General features: G+C 34.0%; 1 pseudogene; it reads right to left on the reverse strand.

Annotated features, from left to right (window-relative positions):
• Positions 1–5318: 5318 nt before the first annotated feature.
• On the reverse strand, positions 5319–6218 carry LOC118544366 (nucleophosmin-like; annotated as a pseudogene).
• Between the last annotated feature and the right edge of the window lie 3227 nt (positions 6219–9445).

Here is a 9445-nt window from a genome sequence, read left to right on the forward strand (position 1 = left end):
CTCTCAAAAAATAAAAACATAGGAAAATAGGACAGATGTTGTTTAAGGGTACAAACTTGCAACTAGTAGATAAATAAGTCCTGGAGATCTAATGGAACGTAGTGACTATAGACTACAATATTATATTATATGCATCAAACTTGCTAAGAGACTAGATTTAATTATTCCCAGCACAAAAAAGAAATAATAATCACATGACATGATAGAGGTGTTAATTAATAATACAATGGCAATCATATCACAATATATAAAAGTATCAAATAAACATATTGTACATCTCAAAGTTGATTTGTTTTCAGAAACCATGTAGACCAGAAGGAAGTGGGTTGACATATTTAAAATACTGAAAGAAACAAAAGCTGTCAATTGAGAATTCTATATTCAGGAAAACCATCCACAAGAATGAGGAGAAATTAAGATCCTCTCAGATAAACAAAAGCTAAGTGATTCTGTCACTAGCAAACCTGCCCTACAACAAATGTTAAAGGGAGTTCTTCAGGCTGAAATAAGAGGGTATCAAACAGTAACCTGAAAATACCTGATGAAATAAAAATTGCAGTAAAATTGACTATATAGATAAATATAAAAGCTGGTATCTTTGTATTTTGGGTTGTTTCTTCTTCTTCCCCTATGTGTCTTAGAAGACAAATGTATAAAACTATAATTGTAAGTCTACATTAATAGCTATACAGCTATAAAGTATAAGTCTGCATTAATGGCTTCATATATATATGAAGGAGAGATTAGAAAAATAGCAAATAACCAATGAAAACAAAAAATTTGTTCTTGTAAAAGATTACCAAAACTGACAGATCTTTTCCCAGATTAATGAAGAAAAAAGAGAAGATTACAGCATATAACAAATACAGCATATAACAAAAATAACAACGTAAAGAGGTAGGGAAAAACCTATATAGGGGAAGAGTTTTTGTACACTATTCAAATTTAGTTGGTATTAATTCAAACTATTGTTATGAACCTAAGGGCTTAAATGGAATCCCGGGGATAACCACTCATAAAATACCTAAAAAGCATCCTAAAAGGAAATGAGAAGGAAATCAGAGTGGTACATTACAAAACATGAATTAAATAAATAATAAAGCTGTAATGGGAGAATTGAGGACCAAAAAAAGAGATAAGACATAGAGAAAATGCAATAGAATGACAGAAGTAAATTTTCTATCAGTAATTATTTTGAAGGTAAATTAGTCTCTTTAATTTAAGGGAAGATATTAGCAGAATGTATTTTTTAAAAAGTGATTTAACTATATGCTATTTATAACAGACTCACTTTAGATCCAAAGACACGCCAAGGTTGAAAGTGAAAGAAAGACGAAAGATACTGCATGTAAATAGCAACTGAAAGAAAGCAAGGGCAGCATGCTTATATCAGAAAAAAAAAACAAAAACCAAAAAAAATAGATTTTAAGACAAAAATCATCACAAGAATCAAAGAAAGACATTATATAATGATAGTAACATCAATTCAGTAGAAAAATATAATAAGATATATATATCATCGGAGCTCCCAAATATATGAAGCAAATATTTATAGAATTGATGGGAGAAATAAGCAACAGCACAATAACAATAAGAGATTTCAATTCCTTATTTCCAGTAATAGATAAAACAAGCAGAAAGAAAATCAATAAGGAAACAGAGGACTTGAGCAACACTATAAACCAATTGGGCCTAAGAGACATATACAGAATATTCTACCCGACAACAGCAGAATACACATTTTTCTCAAGTGTACATGGAACATTCTCCAGAATAGGCCACCTGTTAGGCCATAAAATAAGTCTCAATAAAGTTAAGAAAGCTGAAATCATAGAAAATATTTTTTCTGATGACAGTGGAATGAAACTAACAGAGGAAAACTGGAAAATCCACAAATATGTGGAAATTAAATAACATGCTTTTAAACAATCAGTAGGTCAAAAATAAATCTCAAGTGAAATTAGAAAATAACTTGAAGCAAATGAAGAAGGAATGCAAGCAAAATGCAAAGCTAGAAAAAGGAAAGAAATAACAAAGATTAGAGTGATGAAAAATGAAGTAGAGATTAGAAAAATAGCAAAAAATCAATGAAAACAAAAATTTGTTCTTGTAAAAGATTACCAAAACTGACAAATCTTTTTCCAGATTGATGAAGAAAAAAAGAGAGAAGACTAAAATTACTTAATCAGAAATGAAATTTGAGACATTATTACAAATCTTACAAAATATCAAGGATTGTAAGAGAATAGTATACAACGGATAAAATGCACAAATTTTTTGAAGCACACAAATTCACAAAGTTGACTCAAGAAGAAATAAAACATCTGAATAGAATTATAACAAGACACTGAATCAGTTATCAAACACCTTTTTACAAAGGAAAATCCATGACCAGATGACTCACTAGTCAATTCTACTAAATATCTAAAGAAAAATTAACACCAATCCTTTTCAAATTCCTGTGAAAAATAAAAACAGAAGAGGAAGGAACACTTCTGAACTTAATGGGTACAGGGTTTCTTTTTGGGATGTTGAACAAATAAGACATCAGGAACTAGTTAGTGGTGATGGTTGCACAACACTGTCAATGTCTATGGATGGTACACTTTAAGTTGGTTAAAATGTTGTTGTTTTTTAAATAATAATTTTTATTTATTTATTTATTTATTTACTTGTGAGAGATAGAGAGAGAGCGCACAGCGGGAGAGTGAGAGGGAGAAGCAGACTCCCCACTGAGCAGAGAGCCCGAAGCGGGGCTTGATCCTGGGACCCTGAGATCACGACCTGAGCCGAAGGCAGACGCTTAACTGACTGAGGCACCCACGCGCCCCAAAATAATAAGTTTTATGTTAAGCTCATTTTACCACAATTTTAAAATCATCTTAGATCTTTAAATTCTAACAATTATATTATTTTATTTCTAAAATTTATATTTGAACTTTTTTTCAACTGTGTATATCAATTTGCCACTCTCTTTTTCCAGTCCATATTTTAGATTATCTATTTTTTAAATATATGACACATATTTTTCATCCTATAGATGATAATTTATTTCCATTCTGTACATGATAATTCCAATGTCTAAAATCTTTTTTATTTGATCTGGTTGCATGTATCATTTATGTTGCCTTACTGCCTTGTTTGCTTTATCATTATTTTTATGGAGCATTTATGTTTGAAAACAACTATATTTGTGGGGAGCCCTTGTGACCTAGACTGAAGTTTTGCTCCTTCAGTGAATATTTGCATTTGTTTCTTAGGGTTTGCATTCTTAGTCCCTGGAACAGTCATAACACATAACTTCACGAGGTGCTTTCAACTTTATTCTTTCTCCTGGGTTGTCAGACCACATAGGCAGGATGAGCTTGGACCCCAAAACCACATGAGCACCAGCTTGTGGTTAAGAATTCTGAAACCCAAGGCTAAAATAGACAAGCTTTTGAACATTCTAACTTTGCAAATGATTACTTTCCTGTTTTATTTATTTTTCCGGGTTCATTCTTTCACTGAAATTGTTACACTTGAATCCAAGGTTTATGTGTGATCTCTGATTTGATCGTTCACTTTGTGTGGGCTCTAGGCACACATAGGTTATTAAAATCGAAGCTCTATATTAAGGAATGCACAACTTTTCCCAGGGAAGCCACAGACTTTATTTCACTTATTACTGTGGATTTATGCTTTCTATTTGCTTTCTGCCTCTAAGGATTACTCTGACTTTATTGCCAGCCCAGACATGCACTATTAAACTATTAAATTATTCAACTTTTTCTGGCATTTTTGGAATAGGATGATTTGGCGTTATCCATTCTGCCATAATGCCAGAGATGATATACTCTCATCTTGTTTTTGTCCAGAGATAAAGGAAAAGTCAGGGCCTAACAGTGTATCATTGTCCAAATTATCCTGATGATGAAACAAATCTACCAACTTTCCTTGTCAGTGTATCTGTGGTGATCATTAGTGCTTTCGCCCAATATTTCCAGCTTTTTAACTTTCATGCACAGGGTAGGATTGCTGGCCATCAATATGAAGTTAGACTTAGCCATGTAGCTTTGTTTGGCTATTGAAATGTGAGTGAAAGTGAAATGCATCCCTTCTGCCCAGAAAATTTGAGAGATGGTGGGTGATTAAATGCATACCACTCCCACTGCTGCACAGGTTAAGCATAGGTCACGATCATGACTTGTTCATCTGGGTCCCTCTGAGGGATTATGATGACCAGAGACAGTCCCTTCCCATTGCTGCATAAATAATTAAGTTTTGTCCTCCTGAGCCACTGAGATTTGGGGGAGTTCTTGTTACCATAGCGTATCTTAGCCCATACTATTTGCTATATTGTCAAATACTATTACTTTTTTAAGCTCAATCCAATGGCCACTACTTCATGAGGTGTTCCCTGATATTGTGCAAAAAATACTCACTCCTTCCTCTGTACTACACTGATAAGAATAACTTTAAAAATGACTAATTGAGTTTACTATTAGTGAGTTGTTGTGTTAAGTCTTTTACTCACATTAGCTCATGTAATATTACCACAGAATTATGAAGACGATGTATTATTATTTCTATTTTACAAGTGAGGAAAATAAGGCTTTAAGAAATTAAGGAGCACACATATTGCTCATGTGATCTTTGTCATATTTGACTGAAATTACAATTATTGGTTTATTCATATATTATCCCAGTTAAAATTAGAACACCTATTTGGCTTCATATCCACCAGTCCCAGCCAGTGGCTGGGACACAGTAGGTGCTCAATTCTTAAAACATATCTTTTTCTAATTTAAAAAAGTACACTGAAAATTTAAAGATGAAAGAAAATGTAAACGATAACACAACAAATGCTTTTAAGTTTTACCACTCTAAGAAAGTTTTAATAGAGATTTTTAGTTTATTTCCTTCTACTTTTTCTATGCATGTGTAATTTGCACACCGTTGACACAATATTCTGTGTGCAAATTTGTAGATTGAATTTTATACTTAAATTCAAATATTAAGCACTCCATGCTCTTTTTTTTTGTTACTTTATTAAAATACTGAGTTTATTTCACATGTATATTTTTGTCTCCCCACCATTTCCATTTGTCCTATCATAACGTTCCATACATACTCAAAACCAAGCAAAGGATGGCATTCCATCTTTAAAAACTAAACAGGCATTTTGAACAACACATTCTTGGCATTGGAATCTAGACAACATTTATCAGACACAGTAGGGAAAATTCTCACTCTGTGTTATAAAAAGGATATCCAGATATCAACTATTACAGAAATGGAATGATGGAAATTTTTAACAAAATGTTTAAACTATTTTCTTAAAGAGAGTTCCTCCACTGCTAGAGATCTTGAATAACCTCCTGGTCAGTCATCTGGAAACAATTCTTCACATAATTGATGAACCTGGCTTCTACTCTGGAAAGAAAACCACCTTTTTCTATACTTACTTGCATTTTTGCTTTAATGTCCTCTACAGAACTAGGTCCTTTGGGCGTTTTAAGAGTTTTTTCCTGTTCTTTGAAGGATTGGGGACATTTTGATCTCGGTGTTGATGGTTTTGAGTCTCTTTCGTTCTAGTTTGAATTTTTGGCTGGAGTATCTCATATATATTTTTTTACTGGAGCTTTTTCTTCAGCTTCCTCCTCATTATCATGTTCATCATCTCCTGTTCCTCCTCCTCCTCCTCCCTTCCCGCTCCCCCTCCCCCTTCTTCTTTTTCTTCTTCTTCTCCCTCATCATCTTCATCATCTTCGTCATCATTTTCACCAGCACCAAGTTTTGCTTTTTCCAAGGTTAGAACACTTTCCAGATTGCTAAGGAATTTCACAACCTCTTCCTCTTCATCTTCTGACTCTGCATCTTCCCCCACAGCTACTAAATGCTATCCACCACTATGCACAGACCCTGAACAACATGTCAATTGTAAGACCACAGGTGGTGTTATTTCCAAGCCCCCAAGGGAAACCTTGTACAGACATTTTCAAAGTTTCCAGTGTGATTTCCACTGGACTGCCTATGTACTTCATTGCCTTTGCTTCAACAATGTGTAATTCATCCTTTGCACCAACCCCTAAAATGACTGTTCTTAAAGATAACTGGTGCTCATTTTCATCATTATCCACTTTAAAATGGTAATCTTTGTCAGCCTTTATTTCACAACTGAAAAGATAGGTCTGGGGCCTTAGAGGGCTCATGTCCATGTCCATCAAATCTTCCATGGGGTGGTGGCACACACGTAGGAGGTTAAAGAAGGCAGACAGAGATAAACTACTACTATGCCAGAGAAGAGCCAACAGGACAGAATCACACCAGGGAAAGCAAGTATTCCATTGTCTTAGCATCTATTTCATAACTAAATAAAATGTAATCATATGGGTAAAACCATCATTTTCACATTTCACATTTACATCTCCTGGATGTTATTAATTTAATCCATTCTTTCATTCAAAAGTATTTATTGAGCTCCTCTTATATTCCCATAGACTCTTCTAAACACTGGATAGAAGGGCAAAACAAACAAACAAACCCCTGCTCTAATAGAATTTATTTTCTAGTGGGAGGAGACAGATAATTAGTTAATAGATGCATAATTTAATATAAGCATTATGAAGAAATAAAGTCAGATAAAGTGATAGAGAATGATGGATTTTTCTGTATTTTCAACAGGTTTGTCAGGGATGCTTTTTTGTTGGGGTGAAAATGTTTGAGGAGAGGGTAGAATGAAGTGAGAAGTAAAGTCACCTGGCTATTTGAGGGAAAGGAGTTCCAGGCAAATAGGAAAGCAAATGCAAAGTAAAGTCCTGAGGCACTTGTTTCACTAACTCAAGAAGCACCAAGGAGTCAAGAGGGCTGAAGGAACCCAATGGGTAAGGAAATCTGATAGTTATTAAATAAAGAAGGAGCAGGGACCCAGATCTTATAACCCATGTTGGTTCTTGAATTTTACTTTGAGTTTATAGGGAAGTAATTGAATTATTTTGATCATAAAGATGAGATGCTTAGATACGTATTTGACAGGATTTCTCTAGTTGCCCTATGGAAAGCAACTTCTGGGGTGGAGGGTCAAAAATGCAACCAGGGAACCCAGGTAGAGGTTACTTCGGAATTCAGGCAAGAGAAGATGGTGGCTCCGTGCAGAATGATAGTGGTTTAAGTGGTAAGATATAGATGGTTTGATTATTTGGGATATATTTTGAAGGTAGACCCAATATGACTTCCTGATGGATTGCATTTCAAGTATGAGAGAACGAATTAAGGCTGATCTGTAGCCCTTGTTTGGATTTGATTTACAATATATGTATGTAATATATATGTAATATATGCTAAGATTTCCAAATTATAATAAATAACACCTCAATGGATGTCTTGTGAATATTTGTCTGCATTTCTTAGATATGTCTCCTTTCCTTAGAATATTTCCTTAGAAGAGGAATTACCTGTTATTGAGGAATTTCTTTAAAATCACTTTAAATTCATTGGCACACAGTGGCTTTTGTGGAGGCATTTCTCTAATGACATTTACTTTTTGTTACATATTTATTTGTATATAGTTTCTCCTTCTTGGATTAATTAGATGTTAACTCATAAACTTTTCCACTTCATTGATATACTTGAATTTATGCAACCACTTTTCATCTAGTATATCATCTGTATATGTAGTCCTATTTCATTTATTGTTTCTAAACTACTTTATCTTTTACCTGATTAGATTTGTAGAATTTCCCTCTACCCTCATCCCCACTAAATCTTCAAAAATTTTAACTATGCTCACAATTATATTTATGCTCTTCAAACTACTTTCCTAATTTTACTGCAGTTTTTTCCCTAACTTTTTGAGTTGTCATTGTATATTGTCATATGTATGTTTGTGTGCATGTAGAGATGGATGTGGAAACACTAGTAACATGTCTGTAAAGCTATACATTTGCAACTATTAAAATTTCAGAGAAAGTTAAAATATGTTCACATGTAATTTTCAAGTCATCTGTTCTTTCCAAGGTATATGTAATTTTATTTTTATTTCCTCATTAGTCCATATATGTAAAATAATGTTTAAACATTTCCAAATAGTTATGTTCTTTTAAAATTTTCTTATTAACAAGTTTTACTGCAAATTCATAGATCTGGCTATATAGTTTCATAGGTATGTGTCTTGTGTTAGTCTTGTCTATTATATTATCCAGTCTGTTAGCCATAGGTGATCTAAGTCCAATTAATATATATGAACTTTAATTCTCCATCAGACATCAACTATTTTTTCAAGTTCATAAGTTAACGGCTAGAAGAGACACACTAGGCAAATGAGTCCTACTTATTTTTAACTCAAATCTTTCATCTCCCAATTGGAAAATTTTTCTGTTATGCAAGTTATTTTTAAGAAGTCTTTCTATCCTTACTAGAAAAAAATCCTTAAATTCTCTCTTCCATGTTCATTATTTTCTAGGTCTCCATCTTGGATTCATTTTGACTTTAACATATGGAAAAAGAGGCTGGAGGAATGGGAAACAGTTCTTCCAACCAAAGAGGTTTCCAAATAGAAATCTCTTCCCCAATTAAAGGAAAGAAAGAAAGAGAGAGAGAAAGAAAGAAAGAAATTTATTCATTTTACTACACAACTGAATAAGATCAAAGAGAAAAGATGGCAAAGCCAACCAAAGAGATGGAACAAAACAGAAACAAGGGAAGATTGTGATATAAGGGTTCTGCATGTGGAAAAATGTCACCATGTTGCTTTTTCTGGTGGTTACATTATCCAGGGCCACTGCCCAGTAGTTTACCCTTGATCTGAATCAGAAACCCCATTCACAAGAGTAAAATGTCCTCACTGGTTACCATGGAAGACAGAAACCTCTGAACTTCTCCTATATATTTTATTGTTATAGGTAAACTCCTTCAAATTTAATCATTTTCCTCTTTCTTGTTAACTGTCTATTTCACAGAATGGCATTTCTCCATATTATTCTGAGAGGGGCAGTATCTACTAACTTACAATACCACTGCAAAGACTGCCAAGTGGTTTTATCTGTTAGCACATTCTGGAAAATACCTGCTTGTTGAACATTTCCACTCAGGGAAGAACAGCTACTATATGAGCTTATCCTATTATGGTGTTACTCTTGGGATGAAGCCCAGGAGTAGTGGGTGTCTGCTTTTTGTTCCTACCAATGCCGGGAGGAGTCTGTTGCTTTGGCTTGCTACATGTGGGAGACATCACTCGTAGATGGAACCCTGCTGCCACATTGGCTTTCTGCTTTATGTGTCCACTAACTTCCTGGGTTATAACATGATCTTCTCCACTTACAGTGAAAGGAATAACTAATTATGCCTGCAAGCTAGTGAAAGGATTTCCAGAATTGATGGTATTTGAGCTGGCTATTTATAGGATGAATCACAACCTGCTTTATGGTGAAGGGCAAGGGAAGGATATTTTAGGTTATAGAAGAAA

This window comes from Halichoerus grypus, chromosome 13 (assembly GCF_964656455.1).
Source record: "Halichoerus grypus chromosome 13, mHalGry1.hap1.1, whole genome shotgun sequence".
Lineage (NCBI taxonomy): Eukaryota > Metazoa > Chordata > Mammalia > Carnivora > Phocidae > Halichoerus > Halichoerus grypus.